The following is a 16,825-nucleotide window of genomic DNA, read 5'->3' on the forward strand; positions in this document are numbered from 1 at the left end:
GACAAGAGCGGGAAACGGCAAGATCTGAGTCTAGGGTGAGACCGCCAGAACTACCGGAGGCGTCTCAGCCTTGCGAAAGGCCCAAATCCAGTTTGGGTAAACGGGATAAATTTATATGTCTTATGATTTTCCAGTTTCTGCTATGTTGCATTCTGACGATTCCATGCCAGACCTCACGGAACAAGATGAGGGTGAGGAGGGCGAAGTGGAGTCAGAGAGTGAGGATTTTAACAGCTCCGGCATTGATAATCTCATCAGAGCGGTGCGTCAGTCTCTGAGGTTTACTGAAACTGAGGAGCCTCTCACAAATGATCAGGTCGTATTTACTAAACGACAAAGAACTCCAATAAGTTTTCCTGTCTCGGAATCTCTTAATCAGATGTTAGTAGAAACACGACAGAATCCAGATAAACGGTTTTCTATACCTCGCAGATTTAAGTCTAGTTACCCGTTTCCAGACTCTGTAACATGTACATGTGAGAATCCACCAATAGTTGATTCGTCAGTGTCTAAACTTACCAAGAAATTAACCATACCAGTGCCAGCGGCTACTACGCTTAAAGACCCTTCAGATCGCAAGATAGAAACTATGCTAAAGTCCATGTATGTAGCAGCAGGAGTGATGCTGAGACCTGGCTTGGTTGGCATCTGGGTCACTAAGGCGCTCATAATATGGATTACAGAACTCAAATCTGCCTTACATGACGAAAACCTGATACTTCTTGCAAATCAAATGTGTGAGGCTGCAGAGTATCTCTGTACAGCGTCTACTGACGTCTGTCAGCTTACTTCTCGTATTTCATCGTCGCTAGTTACGTCACGACGAGCACTCTGGCTGCGTGCTTATCAAGCGGAGGCAGAGGTCAAACGAGGTATAGAGGCGTTGCCTTACGATGGCAAGAAGTTGTTTGGTCCTGAATTGGACGCATGGATTGCTGAGGCTACGGGAGGTAAGTCTGTTTTCTTACCATTGCCTCCACCAGTACCAAGAAGGAGGTGCGCTGGACCTTCGTTCAAATCCTTTAGACCTCAGTCCTTTCGAGGACGTGGCAGAGGAACAGCCACGCCTCCTAGACGTGGTCGTGGACGTGGTTTCCAACAAACCAACACAAGTCGCCAGGACGCTAAGGTTACCGACAAACCAGTGGCATGACGGGCTACCAGCCCATCTCGGTTCTCAGATTGTGGGAGCACGCCTTCAGACGTTCCATTTGGCGTGGTTCCACACATCCCCGGATGGGTGGATCCGCAATTTAGTGTTAAAAGGTTACAAAATAGAGTTCGACTGTCTTCCGCCTCTGCGGTTTTTCAAGACAGGATTGCCTCTGTCGGACGACAAGAGGGCGGTTCTGCAAATTGCCATTCAGTCCCTACTGGATTCAGCAGTTTTGATTCCGGTCCCTGTACATCAACAGGGTCAGGGTTATTATTCCAGTCTGTTTGTGGTACCGAAGCCGGATGGCTCAGTCAGACCAATATTGAACTTAAAGGGTCTCAATCCGTACGTAACTTACTACAGATTCAAGATGGAATCTCTGCGTTCCGTGATTGCGGGTTTAGAGCCAAAGGAATTTATGATTGCGCTAGATCTCAAGGATGCATACTTACACATTCCGATTTGGCAGCCTCATCAGAGATTCTTGCGGTTTGCAATACGCCAGAACCATTACCAGTTTCAGGCTCTACCGTTTGGTCTGTCGTCAGCGCCTCGGGTATTCACCAAAGTGATGTCTGTGATGATAGCTCATCTCAGATCCCTGGGAGTGACAATAGTTCCGTATTTAGACGATCTGCTCATCAAAGCTCCTTCTCAACACATGCTTCTCCAACATGCGCTGCTAACGTACAATGTACTAGTTCACCACGGTTGGATTGTCAACTTCAAGAAATCACATCTAATTCCGTCTCAACGCCTTCAGTTCCTAGGTATGATTCTCGATACGGTCAATCAAAGAATTTACCTACCACAACAGAAAGTACAGATTCTACGCCATCTAGTACAATTAGTGCTCAAGCCACGCACAGGGTCTGTACATTTGTGCATTCGCCTCTTAGGCACAATGGTGGCAGCTTTCGAAGCGCTTCAGTTCGGAAGATTTCACTCGCGTCCATTTCAACTGAATGTGCTCGCACAGTGGTCGGGCTCGCATCTGCAGATTCACCTCAGGGTGAGGTTGTCGCCAAGGGCAAGGGTGTCTCTGCTCTGGTGGCTCAAGGAACACAATTTAACCGCAGGGAGACTGTTCGGCGGCTGGAATTGGATAATTCTAACGACGGACGCCAGTCTCGGAGGTTGGGGAGCGGTAGTTCAAAATTGTCCGCTCCAGGGTCTCTGGGCGGATCACGAAAGATTGCTGTCTATAAATGTCCTGGAACTCCGCGCAATTTACAATGCGCTACGACAAGCAGTGCACATGCTTCGCTCTCAGACTGTCCAAGTGCAGTCAGACAATGCGACGGCGGTCGCATACATCAACAAACAAGGAGGAACGATAAGCCGCATGGCAATGCGGGAAGTAGCTCGAATCCTCAATTGGGCGGAATACCACCAGGTGATATTGTCGGCCGTGTTCATTCTGGGAGTGGACAACTGGGAAGCGGATTATCTCAGTCGTCGGGATTTTCATCCAGGAGAATGGGCATTAAATCCAGAAGTGTTTCACATGTTGGTGCAGCGATGGGGTTATCCTCAGGTGGACCTGATGGCGTCTCGACACAATCACCAAACGCTCCAGTATGTGTCCAGAACAAGAGATCCAAAGGCAGTGGCGGTGGATGCTCTCACCGTCGCGTGGCCGTACAGCCTTGTGTATCTGTTTCCACCGTTTCCGTTGCTCCCTCTGGTGCTAAAACGGATCAAAAGAGAGGCTGTCACAGTCATACTAGTGGCGCCTCATTGGCCTCGGAGAGCTTGGTTCTCGGATCTCCGCGGACTACTCGCAGGCGAACCTTGGCCGCTCCCTCTGCGTCCGGACTTGTTTACAACAGGGTCCGTTCCTTTACCCCGATTTAGCGCGGCTGCATTTGACGGGGTGGCTGTTGAGACCGCCCTCTTAAGAAGAGAGGGCATTCCAGAATCGGTTATACCAACCATGTTACGAGCTAGGAAGCCAGTTACGGCAGCTCATTATTACAGAATTTGGCGTGCCTATATAGGTTGGTGTGAAACTCGGAAGTTTCCGACATCATCTTTCAAGTTATCCCGTCTTTTGTTATTTCTACAGACGGGCTTAGATGGAGGACTGCGTTTATCTACACTAAAGGTGCAGGTATCTGCGTTGTCAATTTATTTTCAAAGACGATTGGCTCTATTGCCGTCGGTACACACTTTTTTGCAGGGTGTCCTCAGAGTACAGCCTCCATTCATTCCACCTACAGCGCCATGGGACTTGAATCTGGTTTTAGATTTCTTACAGTCTTCATATTTTGAACCCTTACAGCAAGTGGATATTAAGTTTCTCACTTGGAAAACGATTTTTCTTCTAGCCTTAGCTTCGGCAAGGCGTGTTTCAGATTTGGGTGCCTTGTCATGCAAGCCACCGTATTTGGTGTTTCATGATGACAGAGCGGAACTTCGGACGAATCCCGCTTTCTTACCAAAGGTAGTGTCATCTTTTCACATCAATCAACCAATAGTAGTTCCTGTGTTGACAGCACATTCTGGAACTCTGGATGTGGTACGCGCATTACGCGTTTATGTATCCCGAACGTCTTCAGTTCGTAAGACGGATACGTTGTTTGTTCTCTATGATGCTGCCAAGATGGGTTGGCCAGCATCTAAACAAACCTTAGCCAGATGGATAAAACTGACCTACGTCAAGCTTACCTTCATGCTAGGTTACAGCCGCCTACATCAGTAACAGCTCATTCCACACGTTCTGTGGGAACTTCATGGGCAGCTGGTCGGGGAGCTTCTACGACGCAGCTTTGCCGTGCGGCTACATGGTCTTCAGTGCACACGTTTGTGCGCTTTTACAAGTTTGATACGTTTGCGGCATCGGCATCTAGCTTTGGCCGCCTAGTGTTACAGGTGCCAAGCAGCTCTCCCGCCCACGGGGGAAGCTTTGGTACGTCCCAAGAGTACTCCAGTGACCCCTAGTGGATGAAAAAGAAAATAGGATTTTGGTACTTACCAGGTAAATCCTTTTCTTTGAATCCATAGGGGGCACTGGACGCCCACCCAGAGCAGTTTTACCTGGTTTGTGGTAAGTTCAGAGGATTTTATGGTAACACACTCTCACCGACTGGTTCAAATTTATCAAGTGATGGTTATGGTGTCAACTGTTTAGTTGTCTGTACCGTTATGGGTCAACTTCGTTGTTGTCCGTTATGTTATATGTAATACTCCATTGTCAACCTCTCTATAGTTCGGCTCAGTAAAAAACACTGAGGTACTCGGGGATATGGAGGGGTGGAGTGTTCTAAATTTAAATATTCAGTGCTGTTTCCTACGGAAGCCGTCCATATCCCCAAGAGTACTCCAGTGCCCCCTATGGATTCAAAGAAAAGGATTTACCTGGTAAGTACCAAAATCCTATTTTTTATTTGGATATTTTTTTCCCAGTAGTACTACAGGTACCAGTGGGCCCGGTTTTCCTCCGCATGCTGGTACTTGTGGTTCTCAAAGTACCAGCTTGCGGGGGAGGCTTGCTGGGACTTGTAGTACTACAGGAAAAAACAATATTCTTTACATTTTCTCAAGGCTATCAGCCTCCCATCCGCAGCCCTTGGATGGGGGGGACAGCCTCTGGCTTCACCCCTGGCCCTTGGGTGGCTGGGGGGGGGGGACCCCTTGATTGAAGGGGTCCCCACTCCCCCAGGGTACCCCGGCCAGGGGTGACTAGTTGGATATTTAATGCCACGGCCGCAGGGCGCTGTATAAAAGTGACCCCCGGCTGTGGCATTATCTGTCCAGCTAGTGGAGCCCGATGCTGGTGTATAAAATACGGGGGACCCCTACTCTTTTTGTCCCCCGTATTTTTTGCACCAGCACCAGGCGCAGAGCCCGGTGCTGGTTTTAAAAATACGGGGGATCCCCTGTCATTTTTCCCCCTGGATTTTTAGAACCAGGACAGGCTCGAAGAGCCCGAGGCTGGTTATGCTTTGGAGGGGGGACCCCACGCCATTTTTTACCGGGATTTTACCATTCCATCTAAAAAAAAAAAAAAAAAAAAAAAAATATTATTTTTAAAAATATATAAAAAATACTTGTGCCTCCAAAAAAGACAAACCAAGTACAGTGTACCTAATCCCTTCTAATATAAATAGATATGCTATTACCAATAAAAAAAACACCAAAAAAAATGTTTTAATTTTTTTTTATTAGTTTCACCCACCAAAGTGTGGCGGATTGAAAATGACGAATTTACTGTCTAAAAGCACTGTTGTCGAATTTCCAAACTTCAATTGAATATACTTTGGTCGAATTGCAGCACTTGTATCATTGCAGAAAAGTCGAATTTGACAAAAGTCGAATTTTGAAAGTCCGTTTTTTTGACGGAAAGTACTGAATTGCATTGACTATTTATTTATTTTTGGCGAAAAAGTCCCGCAATTGCATATACCCCTTAATATTGTCAAAAATATAAATTCAGGAATAATCATGAAAATTATCATTTTTGTGGTGCAAACAAGATCTACCATTGGTCTCAATGATCAAGGATTTTACTTCTATCTTCAAGTATAGTCACAAATTGTTCCAGTATAAAAATATTTCAGACCAACCAAATGTTCAACAGTGTTTTTGTTTTTTTTCCTTTTCCCCAACCATATAACGTTGCAGCAGTAATATTGTAATTCTGCAGCATTATCTCTATACTAATGCCTTTAGTGGTGGTTCATAACTGGGCATTACTGTTCCTTATTAACCAATTAACTGGTATGTTCGCATGTGATGCGACCAAAGCAAGGAGTCCGTTACCTGGCTTGGTCGCATAACATGAGACCAGCTTCCCCGGGCAGTCCGCAGCTCCTTCTGTACACCAGACCCGGCAGTGATGGAGTGGTCTTTGGCCACCGACATCACTGCCAGTATCGCGCCCCAGAATACAGTGCAGTTGGCATTTTGGATCGCATGCTCTAGAGAGGCTCAGTGCGGGAAGGAGTTAAGGCTCTTTTAGTGTGTGTGTGTGTGGTTCTGAAACTTTTTTTTTTGCTACCAAGGGGCTGTTCAGGCTACTACTATTAAGATTTGAGTGTGGGGGAGGGGGATCCAATAGGGGGGTAAAACCATGCACCCCCTCCTCTTTGAATCTACATAGAATGCTTCATCCAACCCATTGATGGTCAAGGGCAGCTTTTTCCAGTTGAAGTTTGTTTTTAAGTACAGTATGTGATATTGGAAACGATATTCTAGTCAAAGTAATCTCCAGGACTGGGTGTCACAGAAACCACCAAATATATTGTGGGCTATATATCTCGTTGAGCCTAGTGGCCAGTATTTTAGCCAAAATTGTCAAATCTCTGTAGACATAGTGGTAAGATTCCGTTTGAAGAGGGTCCTTACTGGTTTTGGGAACAACTACAGTTACAGTAAAGACTTCATACACAGAAGGTGGGAGCACAACAGTCTGTCTGAGCCAATCAAAAGTATGAAGCAGGAGGCAAAGTTCCTAAACATCTTATATACTTCAATAAGAATGTAATTGACTCCATGCATCTTACTGCTGGGGAAGGAAGTCTAGGCCAAATTTCAATTTTTCATCAGTAAAGGGATTATCTAGAAAGTTAAGTGACTCTGGAAAGGGTGGGCAGGGCAATTCTGACCAAATGAGCAATCTGTTGACCAGAGGTGTAGGTGGCGTTAGTACATTGTTTACTAATTTACTAACTGCTTCACGTTCTGAGAGCCCAAAATAGCTGGAACTAAAATTAGGATTTCTCCTTTACCCAGAGGAATGCACAAATTATTTCTATGTTGCTGCATGGCAACCAAACTATTCATAGCTGCAGAGTAGAAAAAAACAAAAACCGACTAGCAGGAATCTAGTAAATGGAAGGATATGGAAAAACTGACCACTCTCTTGGAGAACAGCTTGGAATATTTTTTATGCAACTTGATCATGTAGCAGATTCCCATCTAAAGTTATATTCATCCATGATATTTATCACTTTTAATTTAATATAATCTTTCATCAAATACTTAATACTAATCTCTTGTTATAGGCTACGTCTACTTGTAGTTTTAACTGTAGAATAATTTATCAGGCCATGTACAGTATAAACCTTGAGAAAAGCTACAATCAGGGAGAGATTTATCAAAGCTTGTAGAGAGAGAGAGAGTACCAACTAATCAGATTCTGTCATTTTATAGGCTGTGCTTGAAGTATTGGTTTACTATGGGCGACTTCTACAATTTATCTCTCCAAGATTTAATAAATCTCTCCAAAAATGTTTATATTTATCAACATTAAGGGTCTTTTTTTCAAGGAGCATTGGCAGATAAATGTAATCCTACTGTTCTTCTATCCAAGATCTTGTGAGTGCTGTTTTTGTCCTCCTATATAGCAGGGGTCTTCACTATGCCGCTCTACAGCTGCTGTAGAACTACACATTCCAGCATGCCCTGCAAGAGTTTTAGCAAAAAAGAGCATGTTATGGATGTGTAGTTCCACAGCAACTGGAGCACCACATTTTGAATCCCCCTGCTATATACTATAGTTACTTAGGTGCAAACGCAGGATTCCCCCCCCCCCTCTTACATCCTAGAGGATGCTGGGGACTCCGTAAGGACCATGGAGTATAGACTGGCTCCGCAGGAGACATGGGCACTATAAAGAACTTTAGATGTGTGTGCACTGGCTCCTCCCTCTATGCCCCTCCTCCAGACCTCAGTTAGATCCTGTGCCCAGAGGAGACTGGGTGCATTACAGGGGAGCCACACCACTTATACTTATACTTTTGAGATTGTTAAACCAGCTATATAATTCTTGAATTTCATTGTACGTTGGTCAACATCCGAATCAGAGATAGTCATGAATTTAAAATTGGACACCACACTTTAGGTAGTTTGCAAAAATGCCGACATATGGTTGTCGGCACTCCTAAGAGATTATAACCAATAGTATTCCTAGGCGACCCTGTAAGGATTTACGCCCAATTAGTTTTAAGGTAGTTTATACAAAACACCATTATCCAACCGATTTAGAGCTTAAGGAGGTATTCCTTCTTAAATGTGTAATCAGGAGCCCTGATATAAGAGCTTCATCCACTAAGTCCAGATATAGGAGATTCTGAATAATCGTACATTAGAGGTTATGATCCTTTATATTTATTCATCATGAGCAAATTAGCCTTTTCCTATATTCGTTACCCCTGATGAAGTCGATAAGACGAAACGCGTTGGGTTTGTCAGTCAGAGAATCACAACCTAGTCTGTAAAGATACTCCCTGTCGAGCTCGCACCTTGCAAAAGGTGAGGGGATATCTAGATTCCACCTTACAAACGTGTTGGCTGTTTACTCTTTTAGTTGCATTTTATTGACACAATTTTATACTTTGAACTGTGTATATGTTATTAAAATAACTTTTTATTAATTGGCCTGTTGGCCTCTTGTTTGGTGACTATTTGGTGAGGGGTGTCTGTTACAGGTCCCCAGATTTAAATACCCTCCAGTCTACACTCCGACGAAAATAACGCTGGAAGAACTGTGTAATTACATTCCACTTTAGCGCACTTGGGAATCTGTGTTTATTCTTGTATGCTTTTGAGGTCTCCCAACAAAGATCTCTCCCGTGGTGCCGCTTCTAGGTTGGCGCGAGATAAAGATACTACTGTGTTATATATATATATATATATATATATATATATATATATATATATATATACAAAACATTTTTTTATAGGCTGCAGAGGCAGTATATATTATAATCCCCCGCCAGTATTGGAAATTTGTTGAGCGGGACCGAAGCCCGCCACTGAGGGGGCGGAGCTTGATCCTCCAGCACTAACCAGCGCCATTTTTTCCACAGCACACTGCAGAGACGCTGGCGTACTGGACTCTCCCCTGCTGAACACGGTGACAGAGGGCAAAAAAGAGGGGGGGGGGCACTTTTAATTGGCGCAGAGAGTGTATATATGTATGAGTGTATGTGTGTATGTTTTATATATATATATATATATATATATATATATATATATATATATATATACACACACTGTTTTATCTGGGAATTTGTTTCCAGTGTCAGTTGGCGCTGGGTGTGTGCTGGCATACTCTCTCTCTGTCTCTCCAAAGTGCCTTATTGGGGAACTGTCTCCATATAGATATATCCCTGAGTGTGTGGGGGTGTCGGGTACGCGTGTGTCGGCATGTCTGAAGCGGAAGGCTCATCTAAGGAGGAGGTGGAGCAGATGATTGTGGTGTCTCCGTCGGCAACGCCGACACCTGATTGGTTGGATATGCTGAATGTTTTAAATGCAAATGTATCTTTATTACATCAGAGGTTGGACAAAGCAGAGTCAAGGGATAGAACAGGGAGTCAATCCATGACTTTGGCTGTGTCACAGGGCCCTTCAGGGTCTCAGAAACGTCCCCTGTCCCAAGTAGCAGACACTGATACCGACACGGATTCTGACTCCAGTGTCGACTACGATGATGCGAGGTTACACCCAAGGGTGGCCAAAAGTATTAATTATATGATTATTGCAATAAAGGATGTTTTACATATCACAGATGATCCCTCTGTCCCTGACAAGAGGGTACACATGTTTAAGGAAAAGAAACCTGAGGTAACCTTTCCCCCATCTCATGAGCTGAACGCGTTATTTGAAAAGGCTTGGGAAACTCCAGACAAACTGCAGATTCCCAAAAGAATTCTTAGGGCGTATCCTTTCCCTGCGCGGGACAGGTTACGGTGGGAATCATCACCCAGGGTGGACAAGGCGTTAACACGCTTGTCCAAAAAGGTGGCGCTACCGTCTCCAGACACTGCAGCCATCAAGGATCCTGCTGATCGCAGACAGGAAACTACTTTAAAATCTATTTATATACATACGGGGGCCTTGCTCAGACCGGCAATAGCGTTGGCTTGGGTTTGTAGCGCTGTTGCGGCTTGGACGGATACTTTGTCAGCTGACATTGATACCCTGGATAGGGATACCATTTTATTGACCTTAGGTCACATTAAAGACGCAGTCTTATATATGAGAGACGCTCAGAGAGACGTTGGTCTGCTAGGTTCGAGAGCCAACGCCATGGCGATTTCTGCTAGGCGAGCCCTGTGGACCCGCCAATGGACGGGTGATGCCGACTTAAAGAAGCATATGCAAGTTTTACCTTACAAAGGTGAGGATTTATTTGGGGAAGGTCTCGCGGACCTGGTTTCCACAGCTACCGCGGGTAAATCTACTTTTTTACCTTATGTTTCCCCACAGCAAAAGAAAACGCCGCAATATCAGATGCAGTCCTTTTCGGTCGCATAAGTCCAGAAGAGGTCGGGGGCTCTTCCTTCCTCGCCAGAGGTAAGGGAAGAGGGAAAAAACTGCCTGCTACGGCTAGTTCCCAGGAGCAGAAATCCTCCCTAGCTTCTACTAAATCCACCGCATGACGCTGGGGCTCCACGTCTGGGTTCAGTCAGACGTGGATCCCTGGGCAAGGGAAATTGTATCCCAGGGTCACAAGCTGGAATTCGAAGACGTGCCTCCTTGCCGGTTTTTCAAATCGGCTCTACCAGCTTCTCCCCCAGGGAGGGAGATAGTTTTAACTGCAATTCAAAAACTGTGTCAACAACAAGTGGTTGTCGAGGTTCCCCTAGTTCAACAGGGGAAGGGATACTATTCAACCCTATTTGTGGTCCCGAAACCGGATGGCTCGGTCAGACCCATTCTAAATTTAAAATCCCTAAACCTGTACTTGAAAGTTCAAATTCAAGATGGAATCGCTCCGGGGAGTGATCTCCATGACCCCATATATCCCCAACAGGCGTATCTGAGATTCGCTGTACAGGATTGTCATTACCAGTTTCAGACGTTGCCGTTTGGGCTTTCCACGGCCCCAAGGATTTTCTCCAAGGTAATGGCGGAAATGATGGTGCTCCTGCGTCGGCAGGGAGTCACAATTATCCCGTACTTGGACGATCTCCTGATAAAGGCGAGATCGAGAGATCAGTTGCTGAAAAGCGTGGCGCTCTCCCTGAGTGTGCTGCGGCAACATGGCTGGATTCTGAATCTACCAAAGTCACAGTTGGTTCCAACAACTCGGCTATCTTTCTTAGGCATGATTCTGGACACGAAACAAGAGAGGGTTTTTCTCCCAATGGAAAAAGCCCAGGAACTCCAGAACATGTTCAGAGACCTGTTAAAACCGAAAAGAGTGTCAGTCCATCAATGCACTCGAGTACTGGGGAAAATGGTGGCGACCTACGAGGCCATCCCCTTCGGCAGGTTTCATGCTAGGACGTTTCAGTGGGACCTTCTGGACAAGTGGTCTGGGTCCCATCTTCAAATTCATCAGAAAATAAGCCTGTACCCCAGGGCCAGGGTGTCTCTCCTGTGGTGGCTGCAGAGTGCTCACCTTCTAGAGGGTCGCAGGTTCGGCATTCAAGACTGGGTTCTGGTGACCACGGACGCGAGCCTCCAAGGATGGGGAGCAGTCACACAAGGAAGAAACTTTCAGGGGATATGGTCAAGCCAGGAGGCTTGTCTACACATCAACGTACTGGAATTGAGGGCCATATACAACGGCCTACGTCAAGCGGAGAATCTTCTTCGCGACCTACCGGTTCTGATTCAATCAGACAACGTCACAGCCGTGGCTCATGTAAACCGCCAAGGCGGAACAAGGAGCAGAGTGGCAATGGCGGAAGCCACCAGGATTCTGCGCTGGGCGGAAAATCACATAAGCGCTTTGGCAGCAGTCTTCATTCCGGGAGTGGACAACTGGGAAGCAGACTTCCTCAGCAGACACGATCTCCATCCAGGAGAGTGGGTACTTCATCAAGAAGTGTTTGCAGAGATAACAAGTCATTGGGGACTTCCTCAAATAGACATGATGGCGTCACGCCTCAACAAGAAGCTTCAGAGGTATTGTGCCAGGTCAAGGGACCCTCAGGCAGTAGCAGTGGATGCCCTGGTGACACCGTGGGTGTTTCAGTCGGTCTATGTCAGGCCTGGCCAACCTGTGGCTCTCCAGATGTTGTGAAACTACACATCCCAGAATGCCCTGCCAGAGTTTTAGCATTCCCTAATAGAAAAACTGTGGCAAAGCATGATGGGACTTGTAGTTTTACAACAGCTGGAGAGCCACAGGTTGGCCAGGCCTGGTCTATGTGTTCCCTCCTCTTCCACTCATCTCAAAGATATTGAGAATCATAAGACGAAAAAGAGTGCAGACAATACTCATTGTTCCAGATTGGCTTCGAAGGTCCTGGTATTCCGATCTTCAGGAGATGCTCACAGAAGATCCGTGGCCTCTTCCTCTCAGAGAGGACCTGTTGCAACAGGGGCCCTGCGTGTTCCAAGACTTACCGCGGTTACGTTTGACGGCATGGCGGTTGAACACCGAATCCTAGCTGGGAAAGGCATTCCGGAAGAAGTAATCCCTACTCTGATGAAGGCTAGAAAGGAGGTGACGGGGAAACATTATCACCGTATCTGGAGAAAGTATGTATCTTGGTGTGAATCCAAGAATGCTCCTACGGAAGTTTTCCATCTGGGACGTTTTCTCCACTTTCTACAGACAGGAGTGGATATGGGCCTAAAATTAGGCTCCATTAAGGTACAGATTTCGGCCTTATCAATTTTCTTTCAGAAGGAATTGGCTTCTCTCCCAGATGTCCAGACTTTTGTAAAGGGAGTGCTGCACATACAGCCTCATTTTGTACCTCCAGTGGCACCATGGGACCTGAACGTGGTGTTACAGTTCCTGAAATCTCACTGGTTTGAACCTCTTCAAACGGTTGAATTAAAATTTCTCACTTGGAAGGTGGTCATGTTGTTGGCCTTGGCATCTGCAAGGCGGGTGTCTGAATTGGCGGCTTTGTCTCACAAAAGCCCCTATCTGATTTTCCATGTGGATAGAGCAGAATTAAGGACTCGTCCTCAATTTTTGCCTAAGGTGGTTTCATCGTTTCATATGAACCAACCTATTGTGGTGCCTGTGGCTACGGGTGAATTGGAGGATTCCAAGTCCCTTGATGTAGTCAAGGCCTTAAAAATTTATGTAGCCGGGACGGCTCGGGTTAGGAAAACAGAGGCACTGTTTGTCCTGTATGCAGCCAACAAGTTTGGCGCTCCTGCTTCTAAGCAGACTATTGCTCGCTGGATCTGTAACACGATTAAGCAGGCTCATTCTACGGCTGGATTGCCGTTACCAAATTCGGTAAAGGCCCATTCCACTAGGAAGGTGGGCTCTTCTTGGGCGGCTGCCCGAGGCGTCTCGGCATTACAGCTTTGCCGAGCGGCGACTTGGTCTGGTTCAAACACTTTTGCTAAATTCTACAAGTTTGATACCTTGGCTGAGGAGGACCTCATGTTTGCTCAATCGGTGCTGCAGAGTCATCCGCACTCTCCCGCCCGGTCTGGAGCTTTGGTATAATCCCCATGGTCCTTACGGAGTCCCCAGCATCCTCTAGGACGTAAGAGAAAATAAGATTTTAAACCTACCGGTAAATCTTTTTCTCCTAGTCCGTAGAGGATGCTGGACGCCCGTCCCAGTGCGGACAATTTCTGCAAGGCTTGTATATACTTGTTGCTTACATAAGGGTTATGTTACAGTTGTGATCAGTCTCTGGCTGGTGCTGTTTTGTTCATACTGTTAACTGGTTGCGTATATTCCATGTTATACGGTGTGGATGGTGTGGGCTGGTATGAATCTTGCCCTTAGATTAACAAAATCCTTTCCTCGTACTGTCAGTCTCCTCTGGGCACAGTTTCTCTAACTGAGGTCTGGAAAAGGGACATAGAGGGAGGAGCCAGTGCACACCCATCTAAAGTTCATTATAGTGCCCATGTCTCGTGCGGAGCCCGACACACACACACACACACACACACACACACACACACACACACACACACACACACACACACACACGTTCTAATAATGATAATGGTATACAGATCTATCTAATATGCACACTCTGGAGTCTCACCTAGCAACAGTGTATTGTACTGTAGATACTGAAGTAAGAATACGGACACAATATTAAGCCCCAACCCTTACTGCAGAATGCAGCGATTCGTGGGTCTATCGGGAGGGGGTGAGGCTTTAAGGTCACGATTCTAATGGAATCCAGTCCTATTAGCTCCGCACCCTTCAACTGACCTGCGAATCGCAGCATTTTATCCCGAGGGAGTAGGGCTTTCTAAGATCATTCCATTTCTCTCGTCTGTCGGGGAGAGGGGGTGGGAGGTTTCTGGGTACTCAGAAACCCCTCTGCATGCGCTACTGTTATTCCTATATTGTTGGATACCGAGCACCAGGGCTCGCTTGTCCCCTGGATCTTCTTATTCCTTAATTGCTCATTCTTATTTATAATGCAAACTGGATGCATCATTCTATTGCCAGACTGCTATTTGTTTTTTTTTTGTTTATGTTTTTTTTCATCATCTTAAAATGTGCTTTTTGTTTTTGATTTAGGTGTCACTTAAAGCTTGAAGATTTGGAATATATGCATCCTGCCTTTCCTGTGCCATTTCAAGTGTGGCCAAATCCTCCTCAACCTTTTTGAAATATTTATTATTTCCACAGTTCACTATTCATTACAAGTTGTTTATCCCTTTTTTATAACATTCTTTTCTATGTAAGGAAAAGTTTGCTTTGTTTTTCTGTGTGAATGTCACTCTCTTCGGCAATCTGACCAATACTTCAACCTCACAGTATTTTACACATGTTTTACACTTCCATTTCATATGAACTTGTATTACCTGGGGTATAAGCCCTTGTTTGCTAGAACTAAGCGTTTCTAACTTTTTTCTATTTAAAGTGAAAATAATATTTTTCTGGACAGGTATAAATGTTTTATGAAATGTCAACAAGATTAAATATATAGGTATATACAAATCCATAATGCCTAATATATACCTCTGTCCTCTGAAGTGTATAATTTGTATGACTTTGAAATAAATATAGGAATTTTATTTGGAATTCTCAGTTTCTTATTCTAAATTGTACATTACTTTACATTCCAATAGTTAAATGTTTCTATTATAAAATATATACTTATCAATTCAGTGTGCTATGCAATGTGTAACCTGCTTTGAAATGCCCATTTAGTCCAGAACATAGCAAAATCATTTTATTCAAGTGAAAATGGCTCAGTCGCATGATATCACAACCAGGCAGGTTAAAATGTATTACAGGTTGAGTATCCCTTATCCAAAATGCTTGGGACCAGAAGTATTTTGGATATCGGATTTTTCCGTATTTTGGAATAATTGCATACCATAATGAGATATCATGGTGATGGGACCTAAGTCTAAGCACAGAATGCATTTATGTTACATATACACCTTATACACACAGCCTGGAGGTAATTTTAGCCAATATTTTTAATAACTTTGTGCGTTAAACAAAGTGTGTGTGTGTGTGTATTCACACAATTCAGTTATGTTTCATATACACCTTATACACACAGCCTGAAAGTCATTTAATACAAATTTTTAATAACTTTGTGTATTAAACAAAGTTTGTGTACATTGAGCCATCAGAAAACAAAGGTTTCACTATCTCACTCTCAAAAGATTCCGTATTTCGGAATATTTGGATATGGGATACTCAACCTGTACTTCGTTTAATCCATGGTTTTAAGGTCCGTACACATTAGACGATGTCGCTCTATGAGCAACGTCGTCTAATGTTTCTCCTCCCGGGCCGGCCGTTCGGCGGCCGACTGTACACACTGAGCGATATGACCGCTCATATCACTCAGTGACGCACGCCTCCACCAGCCGTGCATGCAGGTCCTGGACGACAGTCCAGATCCTGAATGCATGCCCTGCCGACAGCGACGATCGTTGCCGAACCGCGGGGCCGCGCATCGGTCGTCGCTGGCGGCATACACACTTGACGATAAAAAGAGCGACGTCGCTCATTTTATCTGCAAGTGTGTATGGGCCTTAAGTTCACGTGTGCTTGTTTCACCAGGGCCGGTGCTAGGGTATTTGGCGCCTCCCTACAAACTATAAATTTGCACCCTTTCATACTTTACAAAGGAACAGAATGCATTGAAAAAAGGGATGTGGTTTCAAAAGGAAGGGGTGTGGCCACACAATAGTAGTTCCATTTCAAATTACATCACAGTAGCACAATCTTATACACAGTACACCGCATGTAGTAGTGCCGCTTATACATATAATGCCCCCAGCAGTAGTGCTGCTTATACACAAAATGCTCCAGTAGTAGCACCACGTACACACATAATGCCCCCAGTAGTAGCGCCCATTATACACATAATGCCCCCAGTAGTAGCGCCTCATAATCATAATGCCCACAGTAGTAGCATTGCTTATACACATAATGTCCCCAGTAGTAGTGCCTCTTATACACATAATGCCCCCCGTAGTAGCGCAGCGTATACACAAAATGCCCCAGTAGTAGCACCACGTACACACATAATGCCCCCAGTAGTAGAGCCCATTCTACACAAAATGCCCCAGTAGTAGCACCACATACACACATAATGTCCCCAGTAGTAGTGCCTCTTATACACATAATGCCACCCGTAGTAGCGCCGCTTATACACAAAATGCCCCCCCAGTAGCACCACTTATACACAATGTCCCTAGTAGTAGCGCCTCATACACATAATGCCAACAGTTGTAGCGCCCCTTATACACTTAATGCCCCCAGTAGTAGCATTCAATGTATAGATTGCCTGTTTGTTTTTG

General features: G+C 45.2%; 1 protein-coding gene across 1 annotated transcript in view; it reads left to right on the plus strand.

Annotated features, from left to right (window-relative positions):
• The window catches only part of GNG10 (G protein subunit gamma 10), a 123,436-nt gene extending 108,353 nt beyond the window's left edge, over positions 1 to 15,083 (plus strand). Inside the window, exon 4 of the mRNA XM_063914685.1 lies at positions 14,577 to 15,083. The gene's annotated coding sequence lies outside the window, so the exon portion shown is untranslated. The remainder of the gene's footprint in view (positions 1 to 14,576) is intronic.
• The last annotated feature ends 1,742 nt before the right edge of the window (positions 15,084 to 16,825 follow it).

Source organism: Pseudophryne corroboree, chromosome 1 (genome assembly GCF_028390025.1).
Source record: "Pseudophryne corroboree isolate aPseCor3 chromosome 1, aPseCor3.hap2, whole genome shotgun sequence".
In the NCBI taxonomy this organism is placed as follows: domain Eukaryota; kingdom Metazoa; phylum Chordata; class Amphibia; order Anura; family Myobatrachidae; genus Pseudophryne; species Pseudophryne corroboree.